Source organism: Copadichromis virginalis, linkage group LG5 (genome assembly GCF_057382275.1).
Source record: "Copadichromis virginalis isolate Kocher_CV1m ecotype Utaka linkage group LG5, C_Virginalis_male_GT1.1, whole genome shotgun sequence".
Taxonomy (NCBI): Eukaryota; Metazoa; Chordata; class Actinopteri; order Cichliformes; family Cichlidae; genus Copadichromis; species Copadichromis virginalis.
The window spans coordinates 2,153,897-2,172,125 of record NC_140622.1 but is presented as its reverse complement, the minus strand read 5'-3'; positions in this window follow the sequence as shown (position 1 = coordinate 2,172,125).

The following is an 18,229-nucleotide window of genomic DNA, read 5'->3' as shown; positions in this document are numbered from 1 at the left end:
GCAAACTTTACAATGGTGTTGCTCTGGTGGGCGGGGGTGCAGTCGTGTGTATAAAGCGAGTAGAGCAGTGGACTAAGCACGCAGCCCTGTGGCGACCCAGTGCTTAGATTTAGGGCTGGAGATGTGTAACGTCCCACTCTCACTCTCTGTCTGCGGTCGGTGAGGAAGCTATTGATCCACTTACAGGTGCTGTGAGGAAGCCCTAGGTCTTTTAGCTTGGCGTCCAGTTTGTATGGAAGAATGGTGTTAAATGCCGAGCTATAATCCACAAAGAGCATACGCACATAGCTTCCTTGCCTCTCCAGATGTGTTAATGCTACATTGAGTGCTGTTGCTATGGCGTCCTCTGTCGATCGGTTTGCTCTGTAGGCAAACTGGTGTGGGTCAAGGCTGCTGGGTAGGGCTGCTGTGATGTGGTAACGCACAAGTTTCTCAAAGCACTTCATCACCACCGGGGTTAGTGCCACTGGTCTATAGTCATTTAGGCTAGAGATATGAGGTTTCTTGGGCAAGGGTATTATGGTGGAGGTCTTGAGGCAGGGTGGGACGTTTGACTGTTCAAGGGATTGGTTAAAAATCCTGGTGAAAATATAGGCAAGCTGGTCTGCGCAGTCTCTCAGCACACGTCCTGGTACACCATCTGGGCCGGCTGCCTTCCTCGGGTTAACAGCCCGCAGGGTGCGCCTCACTTCATGCTCCTCCAGAGTGATGATGGTACTGCTGCTGTGGGCTGTATGGTGTAGCTGTTCCTCTGAGGCATAGGGTGCAGTGACCTCAAAGCGTGTGAAGAAGATGTTCAGCTCCTCTGCCAATGCTGGGTCACCTTCAGCCATACCTGATTTGGACTTGTAGTTTGTCAGCTGCTGGACACCCTGCCACACCAGCCGGCTGTTCTTACTCTCCAGGTGGTTCTCGATCTTCTTCCTATAGTCCGCCTTGGCCTTCTTAATGCCTTTTTTCAGGTTGGCTCTAGCCCTGCTGTAGCTCTCCCTGCTTCTGGACCTGAAGGCGCTGTTCCTCTCTTTTAACAGCTGCTGGACTTCCCGGGTCATCCATGGCTTTTGGTTGGTGTAAACCCAGATCTGCTTGTCTACTGTGACAGTGTCTATACAGTGTTTGATGTAACAGAGGACACTGTTTGTGAACATTTCCAGATCTTGATGTTGGAAGATATTCCAGTGTGTGAACAGAGGGGAGGAGTTCACTGAATTTGATGATAAAATATCAGAAACAGATCAACTGTTTTAAACCAATCAAGTCTTTTTAAATGATCCAAGCACCAGTAGGGAAACGTACGGTTACCTTAGTTAATTTCCATCATACTTAGGATCTAATGTATCGGATACATTTCAAAATTTTTAGAAGGATTTAATGGTATATAGATACCATGGGATCATGACAGTCAGTTAAATTATACATGTACCAATGATTTTATAAATAATCTAACATCTGCCATTGTTTCAGGTTTTAACAAAAGAAAATACGACCTAGAAATAGATAAAACTGCAATTGAATATGTATTATGTCTTTATTAGAAAAGACAAAACAACTCCTGCTGGTAGAAAGTCACTCTTCATTGCAATCTTTCAAATAAAGCTGTGTTCAGCAAAGAGTTCAGAGTCTACACAGTGTTTTCAGGAGATAGTACTCCTTCTGCTGTTTTCATATTCCACTACACTGCATTGACGCTGCATTTTCGCAGGAAATGCAATTTTTTTTTAGTTGCATCTGTTTTTATAGATGAATTGTGGAAACTGTGGTGAAGTGCTCTTTGGGCTGGTTTTCAGCTTTGCTTCTCTTCGTACTTGAATCCTGAAACTCGGGTGTTATGTATATCCTCATTAGGACAGAGTTTTAAAAAAAAAAAAAAGTATATTTCCTGATTCAAAACACTGTAAAAACATACACCTAAAAATGCAATAGCAGTCATCTCACCCCAGACAAGCTGATTTAACATGAAAATATTGTATGAAAGTGTGCCAGGAGATATGCAACAAGGAAATCAAAAGTAATTCAGCTAGGCATAACATGCCCATACAGTGTGCGTATTGTGCATTGTCACTGCTGAAAAAGCCACATAAATAAATACATAAAATACAAAATATGTACCGTGATCACTAGGGATGGGTATCGAAAACCGGTTCTTGTTGGAATTGTTTGCCATTTTTACAAACAATTCCCTTATCGATTCCAGTCGCCCCGAATGACGTCACCACATTGCGGAGCGTCATTTACCTGGCAGGAAACACGGCGGCTCAAACGCTCAAAAGTTTGGTTATACTTTACGAGAACGGATGACAACAGGGCAACTTGCAATACTTGCAAAGTAGATATTTCATTCAAGGGAGGAAACACTACGAATTTGCAAAAGCATTTGCTCACAAAACACGCGATGACCTTAAATGAATGTCGTGTTTTTAATTCCGCTCCGGACTCGTGAATCTCAACCCAGCAGCAGCGGTAACGTTCGCACGTCCTCTCCCGTTAATGCAGCAGGTAAATAATCACCTAACAGTGCATATTATGTTAGCGCGATCTGCCTTATTACAAAACCTGCCATTACTGTGCATTTAGTGACCATGATGAGAGAGACAGAGGCTGTATCCCAATTCAGGGTCTGCAGCCTTAAAGGTTGCATTTTAAGGCCGATTACGTCACAGTGGCGCGCCGAAGGCCGTCCCGATTCAAAGGCTGCTCGAAATGCGGCCCTCAAATGCGTCCTTCATTTCCCTGAATTTTAAGGCTGTGGCGGTGTAGACTCCGTGGCCCAACATATCCCAGAATTCATAGCATGGCAGTCAGAAGCGGAGCAGCCGAAGAGTAAACTGTGAAAAGTAAGTACTGAATATGACGTCACTTATTTATGTGCAAATGTTTAATAATGAAGAACATTAAAACATTGCTGTTGGCCACATGTCGGCAAAGTTATGTGACATTAGTGATGTTTGTACTTTCAGCATTAACTTGGTTTTGAAGCCTTTACTTTTAAATATACGCCGTTCAATAGTCGACCTTAATCTGACAGAGACTCTGATGATTTTGTGGATAATTAAAGTCAGTCATATATCCACAAACACAACAAGCTGAAAGTCAGTGATGCTGCTCGGTTTGCAGTCCTGAACATCACGGCACAAGCAGGATTCACTGCACTGTTAATGTTAGCTATGTTATATTGCTGCCTCTGTTCGGTGGTGTCGAGCCAAACGGACTTTAACGTGTGTTTGAACGAGCTGACGGTTCACTCGTTAAGCTGAAAGAAAGATGCTTTAATCACAGCAGTCACACATGTGTCCACTGCACCATCTGGAACTCTTCTTGTTTACACTCGTAATAACACAAACACTAAATCCTGCTTCTCTGGTGCTGTTGTGTAGCAGTGTGTACACCTGAGACTGTCACCTGTCTGTCTGTCCTGCACTCTCTCTCTGTTTCTTTCTCTCTGATTGTGGAATAAAAGTATGAACATGTGTTTATAAGTTACACTTGTGTTTGAATCCTGCAGCTTATCACACATTTGATTTCCATGTGTGACGACTGCAAGTGTCCAGAGTGAGGACAGACTGAGGGACACACTGCTGCACATCATCTGTGAGGCTTTGCACCCCTGATGATCCACCAGGACAAACTCAGCAGTGTGTGAGGAAGAGGAGGAGGAAGAGCCAGCAGCAGCTGACAGATGGAGAGAATAGACAGACTGTTCCCTGTTTGTGAAGGACTGCTAGGAAAGTTTAACATAACTGTCTGTGCTGAATCAGTCTTATTAGGTAATGTTCAAATAATGTGATCATCCCAGTGTTTCCAGTGTGGGAGAAAGTACTCAGAGTACTCAGGGCCTTCAAGTTACACACTATGAAAGGCAGCAACAAGTTTAATGTTCAGAAACCTAAAGTCTGTATCAGCAGCAGAATGGAGCTAAAATAAATGTTGGTTTCAGTTCTATGAAGCTTTGAGTATTTTGGATCAGTAGCTGCTGTGTGTGTTGCATCATATTGCTGTAACTGTTTATATGCTTTATATATTCTGAGCTAAGTTGATCTATAGTGTTACATCATATTCTATAAGGATGTTATGTGTTTGTAGACTTTCTGCCCAGTTTGACCCATTTAGCAGAAGTCAGCCTGTTTAAGGCTCTGATGTCTATTCTGTGTGACTTACAGCAGTTATGACATGGTCTGATTTTCTCACCCAATAAAGGAATATTTCATATATCAGTCTACTCTTCATTCTATCAGACACAGTTATCACAGCTCCTACATTTTGTTTTTACACATGTATGTAAACATTGAGCCAAATTTAGTAATGCCAACATATTGGCATTACTGTGGTCGGCATGAAGCTGGACACTCTGGTGACAGTGGCAGAGAAAAGGACATTAAAGAAACTGATGGACATTATGAACAATGCTGGGCATCCTCTGCACACGGCCATTAACAACCAGAAGAGTCTGTTCAGTGACAGGTTGCTTCTCCCCAAGACAAGAACTAACAGACTTAAAAACTCCTTTGTCCCACACGCCATCAAACTGTTTAACTCCTCTCTGGAGGGGAGAGGGAGGGGAAACAGGAGGACAAAGGAGGGGGGAACAACTAAGCTGTAGTGCCTCTTCACCTCACTGTACAATACCTTGTGCAATACTTTTTGTAAATAGTCAACAGTGCAATAGACTCAATACTTGAAATGTGCAATTCACTTGTATTTTTATTTTTTATTCCTATTTATTCTATTTATCCCCTTTGTATATTTTATTTATATTTGTCTCTGTATTTATATATGTGTGCGTGTGTGTGTGTGTGTGTGTGTGTGTGTGTGTGTGTGTGTGTGTGTGTGTGTGTGTGTGTGTATATATATATATAACAATTCTGTAACTGTAACTTCTGTCGGTGCTGTGCTTTTTGGAAGTCGAATTTCCCAGAGGAACCCACCCGAGGGATTAATAAAGTTCTATCTTATCTTATCTTATCTTATATTAAAAGAACAATATTTGTCTCTTATATATAACACATCTGTATGTACACTGTCACAGATACTTGAGTGTCTTTGAGTGAAGATTTAAGGTGACAGGAAATATAAATAACTGCAACTTGAATCTTTACTGAAGCTCAGTGTTTGACACGGAGTTCAAACTCACTGCTGTAATAACTAATAATGATTAATATAATATTGTCCGTATTATATTTACATTACCAAAGTGATATGACTTTAGTCTCATTAACAACATTAGCGAATTATTATTTACCAGCTAATCTTAAATGACTGTTCAGCACAGAAATGAAGCCCAACAATCATGTTTTACAGTCCTGTGGTCTCAGCCTCAGATACTTATCAAATCACACAAAGCTCGTGTAGAAACAAACAAACAAATGAACAAAATATGTTCTCCTTCATTTCTGTCAACCACACGTTTCCAGCTATCATGGTTGCTAGGCAACCTGGGAAGCGCAACGGAGGCTAGACCGTCCCATTTCACAAGCCTCACACTTAGCGGTCTTTGAGTACACGGACCTTGAGGCTGCGTACTTTAAGGCTGCAGACCCTGAACTGGGATACAGCCAGTGTCTGGCTCAGATGCTGGCAGTTCTCGCTGCAGTCTGCCGGTAGCGTCTCCTTTCAGGCCAGGATAGACGAACGTCACCGAGCAGTGACTCAGTTTGTGGTCAAAGGCTTGCACCCGTTTGCCACAGCAGATGATTTTCAGTAAGTGAATGTGTTTAATTGTAGGCAGGGACATTACTGGATATTCTTGTGTAATTGCTACAGAATAATTCATGTTATACTTTGTTATTGCTACAGAAGAATATTTATTTTATTATTTTACATTTACAATGTGGACTGGGGACCCTGTGACGCCCCATTGAAGAGCCGTAGGCTGGATCTCTTAAGATCTCACTGTTGGGTTTCTAAGGCCATGTTACTCCTAAATTTCTATCTTGTTCAAAGAGAAGATATAAAACAAAGTTCTAAGCTAATCGACCTTAGTGTTCTCCTTTTTTAAAAAGAATCGATAAGAGAATCGAATCGTTAAACAGAATCAAAAATGGAATCGGAATCGTGAAAATCTTATCAATACCCATCCCTAGTGATCACTGATATCCATAGAAACCTGAATTTTCTAAATAAATAAATACATTTGAGCCTTCACGAGTAGCCTAATTTCAGAATGTTTTATGGTCAAGACCAAAAAATAAAATTTTTCAAGTCCAGTCCAGTGCAGCTACAGACAAGGTCGATAGAACTGCAGCAAGCACTGGGCAATTACCGTATTTTTGCGTATAAGGCGCACTGAAACAAAACAGTCTGATAAGTCAAACTTTACTCAGCTCATTCTTCTTGCTTCCTCCACTTTCGTACCATTGATTCATTAATGTTGAATTCTCTGGCAGCTGCTCTATTCCCATGGTGTTGCAGTATATTACTGACTTACCTCGTATTGTGGATGGATTATCTCAGTCAATCTCCTGACTGAAGTTTGGTCCGTTTACAGCATCCTGCCATGTGATTGTATTTGTCCCTAACCATCAGGAACCCTCACGTTAACTTTTATCAAGTGGAAAAAAGTTAGCGTTCATCCTCCAGCTTCACTGTGATTATGTTATGCTAACATAGCTGTGTAGCTAGCCACCAAGCACAACTAGAATTCATACATAAGGCGCACTGTCAATTTTTGAGAAAATTAAAGGATTTTAAGTGCGCCTTATAGTGCGAAAAATACAGTAACTTCATGCAAGCGTACAGTCTAAAGGGGAAACAAAGGTTATGGTGACACAGGGCGACTGTGGATCAGGTGTGTGTGTGTGTGTGTGTGTGTGTGTGTGTGTGTGTGTGTGTGTGTGTGTGTGTGTTTGCAGAGAACTCAGGACTAACTAACCACTCAAATGTACACAAAATATTCCTCAATAACTGATACTGAAAATGTAGCTAATGTAACTAAGATTCGCACTAAAATCTGAAAAGTTCAAATATTATGTGAGAGATTTAGAGACAGGCAGAACAGAGTGCGTATCGGTGTGTGGGAGGATGAGTACCACAAAATGATTTTGTTGCATTATCCATATTCGTTTGTATGGGCAGTAGCAAAGAGTTCTACTAACCATTTTGGTAGAAAATACTCTACTCTGTGTAGAATCAGGTGAGCAGGTAATTAAAAATGCAATCTTTCTATCAGCAGAAACATCAGCAAACACTGCCCGAGTGCAGTTTGTGTGTGTGTGTCACTAGCTGTATTTCCAGGGAGAGAAAAATTTGCAAGATAACTTTACTCAAAGATGTTTGAAGTAAATGCCAACTTTATACTGTCTAGTACAGTCATTCTCAAACAGGCCACGGGAAGTCTAAGATTTTTTTTTAAAGATAACATAATTATATATGTCACGGGCAGTGTTGCCAACTTAGTGACTTTGTCGCTATATTTAGCGAGTTTTCAGACCCCCTTAGCAACTTTTTTTCTAAAAAGCGACTAGCAACAAATCTGGCAACTTTTTCTGGTGTTATTGGAGACTTATTTATGATGACTTTTTGACATGAAAGCGTCTATCGCTCTTTCGGTGCGTACATGCGATAGAAGTGACCAGAGAGTCAGGTTTACATGTAGAGTCAATGAAGGAGCACAATGAAGCACGGCTGCAGGTCCTGCGACAAATCAGAAGCAGATTTGCATCGCGAAAAGGCTTTTCTGCCTTATTCGCGCAAACAATTAGCGCAACTGTTATGGCCCTGTCCATAATCTGTTTTGGTGGCTGTTGTTGTCTGTGCCTTTAAGTCTTTGCAGGTCCCGGAGTGGATGAGCTGACGGCTGCTGACTGGTCCCCTGGCCATGTGATCTTCTTCAAATCCCTCACCAGCAGTTGTCCTGGGGCAGCCACTGACAGCAGCAGCAGACCTGACCCTGGCCTCCAAAACCTGAGACTTTTGTGCTTGTGATTTTTGCGGCTTTTCTGAGTTTTGTATATAGTGTGTACATTAGTTTTCATTGTAAATAGCACATTGTAAATAGCACTGCAACAGAAGGGGTGAGCTGCCTTATTGTTTTTCCTTGCACTGTTTTCTCCTGTTTATTTCAGCTAGGGAGTTAGGTGTAGCGCTTGTCTTTTGTTTGATGTTTGATTTCACATAGGGTTTTAGATAGCACCTCCTCCTGACTTAGTTTGTTTTGTTTGTTATTTTGGCCTTTGTTCACCCCGGAGCTTCATTTTTGCAGTGTAGAAAAATAAATCACGATTCACTAAGAAATTGATTTCCCTCTGTGTATGGTTTTGGGGACCAGGGCGGGGCAATCTTTTCAAACTTATGTTGCGTTCCTGTACCCCTAGACTGGGGCGTAACAGCGACTGACAGAGGTGGGACCAAGTCATTGTTTTGCAAGTCTCAAGTAAGTCTCAAGTCTTTATCCTCGAGTCTCAAGTCAAGTCTCAAGTAATGTCAGGCAAGTCAGAGTCGAGTCTCAAGTCACTGGTGTAAAAGTCCAAGTAAAGTCAGAAGTCTGAAATTTTGAATTTCAAGTCCTTTCGAGTCTTTAAAAAAAATACGAAAAAAAGCATGTTGCAGTTATGCTAAATGTAAATATTAGACCATGTAATTTTAAAATCTGTGTTTTTCTCAACACATGACAAAATAGTGAACTTAGAAAATATACACAAATTGTGAAATTGCACCTCTTTAAAATGCAGCTCAATTAAACCTAGCTCCAAGAATAATTTTCACCGACAGTTCTGAGATAAGCTGCATGTTATTCTTGGATGCGGTTGTAGGACTGGCTTTAAAATCGCATGACAAAAATATCATACATAAATAAATGATATTTTTTTTAAAATATCATTTTAAAAAAAACTGCATCACCAACGTAGCCTGGAAAACATTTGCTAGTTAGATGAAGTCAGCTATCTCATCTTAGCATATTTATATGCATATTTATAATTATACGCTTCTTGGAGTGAGTGCATACACTCATGAAGTTTAGTAACTTCCGGTCACTGCAACAAGCCCAGGTACAGTTTACCGACGGATGGGTGCAGGACCTTGAAATGCACCGTGTAGAAAGTAAAGACCATCGTACGTATCATAAGTTTACCAGTCTCACAAATCGTCGTCATAAATACACATTCGTTAACCGTTTATTAATAGGACCTTTGAGCTCAACGGTAATTAATTAGCAGTGGAAATAATTTCTGGTACGCGTTACAGAAATGTAGCAGTGACAATAATATTGTATGCTGTAATCGTACTGGACAATTAGTGATACAAAACAACTGTTTTATCCTGTGAATAAAAGTATATGTTTTTGTCAATGTACCATAATAACAGAAGCGAAACGCAAAATTGTGTCAGGACAATTCACTATTTATGCACAATAAATAAAGGAGCATAGCGCGACCATTTCTGTTCAGCGCCAGACTTGCTTGTAACCTATATCACCAATTATGTTAAGAAAAATGACGCATTAACTACAACAGCAGACTGACCTTTGTGGAAATGCTTGGAGCAGACTAACCTGGGAGCTGGAGTGTTCTGGGACGTTATATTTGGTCTTTGAATGGCTGCAATCCAGTCGCGTCTTTGTTACTTCGGAAACATGGCTCAAACAATTTCTCTTCAACGACGTAATCCGATAACAACCGATCTCTTTACCCGTCGGCTTCCCGTGGCTGTCATGCGACCGGCTATTGCAGTTAATAATACAACAGCTTCTTGACATTTTTGTGTTTCTTTTTATCGCTGTGTAACTGATTTCAATTGAAAGCCTGCGTGCGCTAGTACCGCTTGCCACGAGTTCCCAGAATCCTTTGCGGTTCTACCCGTGAATGACGTCACATTTTCAATCTCTATATAATATGTATGTTAAATTTTATATTTGGGGTAAAATATCAAGTCTTTTCAAGTAAACCGGTTCAAGTCCAATTCAAGTCCCAAGTCATTGGTGTAAAAGTCCAAGTCAAGTCACAAGTCTTAGAACATTTTTTCAAGTCAAGTCTAAAGTCATAAAATTAATGACTCGAGTCTGACTCGAGTCCAAGTCATGTAACTCGAGTCCACACCTCTGGCGACTGATGCGTTAGAAGCGCAAAGTAAAATACGCGTGGCATTTTAGGTGGTGCATTTTGTGCATTCGCGCTTATCGCATCTGCCACTCAAGTTGGAAAAATCTGAACGCCACAACAACCAATCAGGTGACGGGTGTCAGTGATGCTGTGACTAAGTGAATGGAGTCAGAGCATCAGCAGGACATGGATACTGATAAACACCATGGCTAATCACCCCGAGCTACATGACGCCAGCTGTTTTCTATACAGAGACAGGAATAAAAAAATAAAAAAGGTTAAACTATTTAGACAGGAAAGCTCTTAAGAGGTTTGTGGGTGGCTCTTAAAAGAGCTGTTGTGGCTGCAAAGGCCCCGCTCTCTCTGTCGAGAAGTGAGCCATGAACAGCTTCCTCACCCGGACACCCAGGCCTAATGGCTCCACCACAGCACGTCCTGCGCCGCTCTCATATTATAAACTTTTACTAACCACAGGCAGATGGACAAGCGCTCTGCAGTTGTGATTGAGCGCCTGTAGTTGGTGTCTAGGTGGGCGATGCTTGGACCGACGCGGAACAGCAGCTCCTCAAACTGGGCGAGGGACAGACGGTGGTACCGCTGTCCCTCATCCAGACGCAGCTCCTGGAGCAGGTGCTGAAACTCACCAAACTGCTCACGCTTCTGGAGGACCTGATGGACCCAGGTACGGTGAGGATGTCCTTAACACTGCTGCTCTGCTCTTCTCAGTAAATAGAGAAGGCATACTCTCTCTTCAAACGCTAGATTGACGGCTGCCATCTTGCAAACATACCATCTGGCACTACTTCCTCCCACATTCCCGGTTACGTGCATGAAAATTGCATATTTTAAAGAACACGCTTCAAGGTGCGAATGTACAAGCGACCAGCTAGGGGCGTGTGACGCTTTTTGGTCGCTTCTATCGCGATGTGAACGCACCGTTACTCTCAACAAGCAGCGGGTGCTGCTGCTTGTTGACCTCGCCCATGTCATGCCAAGGCGCTCACAGGCGGAGGGTAGTCCTCCCCCCAGCTGCTATAAGGGCAGGAGATGTTCCTATGCGTCCTAACTGCAAATGAATCGCGCATGAGCGAAGCCGCTACTCCCGCTGTGACTGTAACGCAGTCAGTTCTTCTTTTACTGTTAAGTTGTTTTCTGGACCACAAGGTTTAAAGCTACTTATAAACACACACACACAAAGTAACTCCACCAGAGCGCCTATTTCGGGTCACTTTTGCCGGTCCAAGCCCGGATAAAGGAGCAGGGTTGGAATTGTGACATTAAAAATGAATAATTGCTAAAAGAAATTTAACTTGCAGTTCTAAATACATTCTAAATGCATTTAGAACACTATGTCTCTTCCACAATGTTGTTTCTCTCTCCAACAATGTAGGTTACAATTACATTAGCATGACCAATTATGCAAATTAGGCAATGACATCATTTAGCAACTTTTAGGACAGCCAATAGCGATTTTCTTTACTGAGGAGTTGCCAACTCTGGTCACGGGTGTGACCAGTCACGCCCTTCTAAATGAGGCAGCAGCATGGGGTAATTACAGAAGCAGAAAGATGTAGAACCCAGTCAAATTATACAAAAAATATATATACACTTTTTTTTGTCCCGTTTGGATCTTTAGCCATCAGAATTGTTGTCTTAAGGCCAAGAAAGATGCCAAGCAGATTTACTTTACCAAGTGGATCATCATGGCTTTGCCATATTGGTCCATTTGTTTGACCTTTATTATAATTATGTATTTATTTGATTTTATTTTCGGTTGCTACAGACCGGACAGACATGACTGAGGGATAGGACAGGGAGAAAGAATGAAAGAAAGAGAGGGAGAGAAAGAAAGAAAAACAAACAAAACACCTGGATCACCTGTATGGAGAAAAAAAAAGAAGAGAAAGCAAACAAAAAAGAGCAACATAATAAATACAGCACCATCACAATAAACTAGCTAGCAGTAGATAACAGTAGATACTAAATATTGCAGCACAGAGTCCGGGGCAGCCCACCCGACTCCACCGCAGAGAAAACTGCACCCACCCCATCATCCAATCATCTCCCAAACTACACAAGACAATAGACACCCAGGTTGAGTTCATTCTCTACCTCTCCTATATCTCTCCCCCACCTGCAGAGTGAGCTCCTGTAGAGAGGAGACCACCTGCAAAGATATAACAGCCTCCCCACCAGTTAGAGAGCCCCCTAGTTGGGCTAACATACAGTTGATAACTATCCCGTGGAAGTCGTCCGCCATCAGCCTTGCTCAGCAAACAGCTGAACTTAGTGCCGCTTTCCAACGATGCAGTGTCGCGGTGAATAAGATCCATAGCAGATGATGTTAAAAACACACTGAGCGCATTAAAGTTAGTCGCTATTTTTCTATTCAGTTTGGTGAGACTACATACGTTGCAGATACGGCCAATTTGCTTGTTTACATTAGATATGAACACGAAAGTGCAGCTCAAGAAGACTTTCTGTTCTGTAAGTCACTTCAGACCAGAACTACAGCTGAACACATTTTCCAGTTATTGAATGAATTTTTTCAAGGAAATGGGCTGGATTGGAAAAGGTGCGTTGGAGTCTGCACGGATGGTGCTAAAGGTCCATGACAGGTCGCCATAGCGGAGTAGCAGCCCAAACTGCAGTATCCATCGCGAGGCCTTCGCAGTGCAAAAAAATGCCTGAAGAAGCTGTACTAGACTCAGCTGTGAAAACTGTCAACTTCATAAAGAGCAGGCCGGCGCACTCTCGCTTATTTCATGTGCTCTGTGATGAGATGGGCAGTGAACACCTCCAACTTCTGCTCTGTACAGAAGTAAAATGGCTTTCAAGAGAGAAGGTCCTTTCTAGGCTTTTCAAATTGCACAGAGAGATTCAGATGTTTTTACAGGACAAAAACTTCCCCTCATCAGATGTTTCTGAAGACACTGTGTGGCTCAGTCAGCTGGCATACTTGTCGGACATTTTCTCTCGTTTAAATGAGCACAATTTGGGCCTACATGGACTCTCCATCAGTGTTTTTGATGTGCAGGACAAAATCAATGCAATGTTGAAAAAACTGGAGTTATTTGTAATCAAAGTCAAGACAGGGGATGTTTCAGCTTTCCCCACTTTGGAGTGTTTCCTGTCTGACAACAATCTGACCTGGAGTCAGAGACAACATTGTTGCCACCTTGTATCTCTCAGACAGCAGTTCAGTGAATATTTCCCAGCAACAGTAGATTTTCTCCTCCCATTTGCGACCACGTATCTATGTGAGAATTGCTTCTCTTCACTCGCCTTCATAAAGACAAAATATAGAAACAGATTAGATGCTGAATCCAACTTTAGGCTGAAGCTGACCTCAATCAACCCAGACATCACAGAACGCCATGCACATCCCTCTCAATAGATATGTAGACCAAGTTGCAAATAACAACAACATTTAAATGTTTTGATTGTTTTCATGGAGCCGTTATTATTAATATCGCTTTTGCTGTGAATGTTTTCATGCAGTACATGATCAGTACAGTACAGTACAGATCTTACTAAATGTTTCAGTGCAGTACAGTTGTTATTTTCCCTTGTCACATCCTGAATGTTTAAATGCAGTGCACTTCATATTATTGTCGCTTGATGGGTGATTTAGTCAAGTACAGTTGTGGTGTTTTATGACAGTTAAAATAAATAACATTCCTATAAGAAATAAAATTATCTTGTGTAAACTGTATATGTTGTTAAAATAGGCCTATACTACTGTATTTTAATGTTGGTCATAAGAGTGAATAATAATAATAATGGATTGGATTTATATAGCGCTTTACAATGCCACTATTCAGTCACTCTCACATTCACACACTGGTGGAGGCAGCTACAGTTGTAGCCACAGCTGCCCTGGGGCAGACTGACAGAAGCGAGGTATTTCAAGAGCTACATATTTTATGAGGTGGTAGTCATTGTGAAAAGTTTGAGAACCGCTGGTCTAGTATAAAGAGTGTAGTGTGATTGCAGGGGATGGAAATCATGGTAAATGGACTGATTCTTGTATAGAACGTTTCTACTCCCAGTGTACTCAAAGCACTCTATACAACATGCCACATTCACAGCTTCTAAGCTTTCAGTCAAAGCTAACATTCATACTCTGATGGATGCATCAGAGAGAAACTTGGAGTTGGTGTCTTGCCCAAATATATTTGGCATGCAGACTGGAGGAGCCAGGGTTCGACCCACCAACCTTCTGATGTAGATGACCTGCTCTACCTCCCGAGCTACAGCCAATCACATCATCCAAGATGGCTTGTGAAGGTGTGAACATCTTGTGAAACATCAGTTGTATAAATCCACACAGATCAGCAGGTTTGCTGATCACATCATGTACACTCTGCCTGTGCTGAGCCACGACACAGATTTTAGTGTTCCCCCATGAAGGTGAAGAGGACTGGGTGAAATGGGCACAGCTTCATTCCTGACAGTCAGCAGACCTCAGTCTCATGAGGTTGTTGAAAAGCAAATAAAAGTCACAAACTCCCAGTTAGAGAACTGGTCACAGTAACAAGATTAAACATTAAAAACAGCTTAAATGTGTTTATGTTACTTGTAGGGGTGCAACGATACAGAAAATTCACGGTTCGGTTCGATACTTTGTTGTCACGGTTCGATATTTTTTTGATACAAAAAACATGTTCATGCCTTTTTAATTTGTCATTTATTAAATTTCCACGGCACATTCTGCACCACATCTCTGTGTGTTCATCATTTGTTTGAAGCCAGCTCACCTCCTGCAACCACTTTTCCGAGAATACGCGATTCTTTTGTGGTTCGGACTCCTGACATTTCTTTGGAGGTGGAGGAACATCACAGTAATTGCTTAAAGGAGCTTCTGTTCATATTAGTGAATATTCACACACATAGTCAGACTTATGGAGCCTCTCACCACACTTTTTTTCTCTGTCTATTCACAAACAAGGGATGTTTCTACATTCTCTCCACCTGTCTAAACAAAACACCCAGAGTACATCATTAGACATACACACACAATTATGGGCATGCTGAGGTTTGTCACATGGAATGTAAATGGAGCTGGCACCAGAGGAAAGAGGTTAAAGATATTTAACCAGCTTAAAAAACTACAGGCAGATGTTGTTTTATTACAAGAAACTCACAAACCTGTCACAGGTTTAAACGAACTTAAAACACCTGAGTTTCCTAACGTGTTTGCAGCCTGTTATAATTCTAGACAACGGGGAGTAGCAATCTTAATACATAAAAATGTTAATTTTACAGTACTCGATACAGTTATAGATCCAGAGGGTAGATTTCTAATTATTAAACTATCAATATTGAACAAAAAACTATGTATTGTAAGTATATATGGTCCAAATGTTGATGATCCCTCATTCTTCCACGGATTTTTTAGTGCACTCTCTGAACACCTCGATTGCACACTCATTCTTGGCGGCGACCTCAACCTTGGACTAAATGAAGACATGGATAGGCTCAACACAACAGGAACTCAGCGTAATTGGCAGTCCACAAATATAATCAAACAGTATATGAGCGACTTTGGTCTTTGCGATGCATGGCACTCCCTTCACCCCACCAGTAAGGAATATACTTTTTTCTCACATATTCATCACTCCTACTCTCGTCTGGATTATTTTTTGGTCGGCAGCTCACTGCTGAACGACATTTCAGACACTGAGATTCATCCTATAGCTGTCAGCGATCATGCTCCTGTATCTTTAACACTAATGCACAAGAATAATACTACGCCAAGTAAAAACTGGAGATTTAATATATCACTACTTAAAGATGAAGACTTTATTAAATATTTTAAAAAAGAGTGGACTTCATATTTAGACTTTAATGACACTCCCGGAACATCAGCTTCTGTTCTATGGGAAGCAGGGAAAGCTGTGATGAGAGGTAAAATAATTTCTTTCTCATCACACAAAAAGAAAGAAGAAAACAAAAATATTCAGGAATTAGAAAAAAACCATCAAATCACTAGAAGAAGCCTACGCGTGCGACCAAGATCAGGAAACATTGAACAAAATACGCAAAACAAAACTAGAATTAAATGAAACTATTAATAAAAAAAACACAATTCCTTATACAAAGACTTCGCTTGCAGAATTTTGAACACAGTAACAAATCAGGTCGATTTCTAGCTAACCAGCTAAAAATAAATAAAGAAAAAACAACTATATGTGCTGCTAAAGATTTATCGGGGAACACAACATATGATCCTGGAAGAATAAACAACATTTTTAGGGATTTCTAATAGACTACTCATACAATAAAAACATCGAAACCATAATATTATCTCTAGATGCAGAAAAAGCATTTGACAGAGTTAACTGGAAATTTTTATTCGCAACTTTACACAAATTTGGTTTTGGAAACTCTTTCATAAACTGGATAAGAATATTATAGAATTCCCCAAGAGCTTGTGTCAGAACAAATGACCAGACATCCTCCAGCTTCTGTCTCCTGAGGGGCACCAGACAGGGATGCCCACTCTCCCCTTCACTGTTTGCAATTTTTATCGAACCTCTAGCAGCAGCATTAAGACAGGCTACAACAATTAAATTTCTCAATAACTTTATCCCTGACCTGTCTGGTGTGTTCTTTGGACTTCATGGTGTTGTTGCTCCCAATATTCTCTTAGACAACCTCTGAGGCCGTCACATGGCAGTTGTGGAGCTGTTTTCCAAAGAAGAATGGGCAAGAATTTCAGTCTCAAGATGTGCAAAGCAGGTAGAGACATACCCTAAAACAGCGGTCCCCAACCTTTTTTGCGCCACGGACTGGTTTATGCCCAACATTATTTTCACGGACCGGCCTTTAAGGTGTCTCGGATAAATGCAACAAAATAAAACTTGTACCGGTACCGAAAAAAATAAGATTTATTCATAACACATGTGAAAAGACCCAGGAAAACCAAGTTAACGATAAAAGCGATAACAAAATAACGCTGAAAAGCATACATTTCACACCTGAGCCTCAACTCTCGTGGCCCGGTACCAAATGACTCACGGACCGGTACTGGTCCGAGGCCCGGGGGTTGGGAACCGCTGCCCTAAAAGACTGGCAGCTGGAACTGCAGCAAAAGGTGGTTCTACAAAGTATTGACTCAGGGGCTGAATAATTACGCACGCCCCAGTTTACTGTTATTGATTTGTAACAAATGTTTGGAATCATGTATGATTTTCGTTCCACTTCTCACGTGTGCACCACTTTGTGTTGGTCTTTCACCTGGAATTCCAATAACATTGATTCATGTTTGTGGCTGTAATGTGACAGAATGTGGAAAAGTTCAAGGGGGCCGAATACTTTTGCAAGCCACTGTAGGTATCGTGGTTGTATGTAAATGACAAAAGTAGTGAAAAAACAAGGAGGAAAAAATTGTCACCAGCCTTCACTCATAAAACTGTTCCTGTTTGGGGGTTCCTCCTTCAGCAGCTGAAACCGACTAACACCTCTACTGCTTAAATGACCAAACCAGTACCCCAGAAGATTGACTGACTTGATGCTATACGCTAATTAAAAGTGTTCCTTTAGTCTTTTTGAGCAGTGCATAAACAATAAACCAATTATATACGCTTGTATTATAAAAACTGTTGTTTATTAATGCATTTATTGACTACAGATGACCAAGAAACAGTTCTGTCTCTTTATATTCACCCATTCAAACTGACACTAAGCCCTTGTGGGACCTATATGAACTATCCAAAAGGTGCAGGAGTCATGTGTTGAACCATTTTGAATGGCTGCTAACTAGGTCTGGCTGTGACTCAGTGTAGGTCAGTGGCTCCCAAACGTTTTTTGCTAAGCCCCCCTTTGTCTAACAAGAAAAATGCCCCCCCCAAGTAGTAATAAAATAAACTACTCTACTACTCTTTTATGCTACGTCCGCACCTACACGGGTATTTTTGAAAACGCAGCTGTTTCGTCCACATAAACGGCGTTTCCAATCACCGAAAACTGAGATTTTTTAAAACTCCTTTTTTGCATTTACATGTGGACGAGGAATACAGAGTTCGTCACGCAACATCAAAGGTATGTGCCTTTATTCACGTCACGCTGTGCGCCACGTTATTTTTTACATGAGATTGTCATGGTCCTGGGCCGTGTTGGCCCAGTATTCTTAGTTCTCTTGTATTTTTGTATTCAGTTCCCTGTTTAGGTTCTGTTTCCTGAGTTGCCCTGTT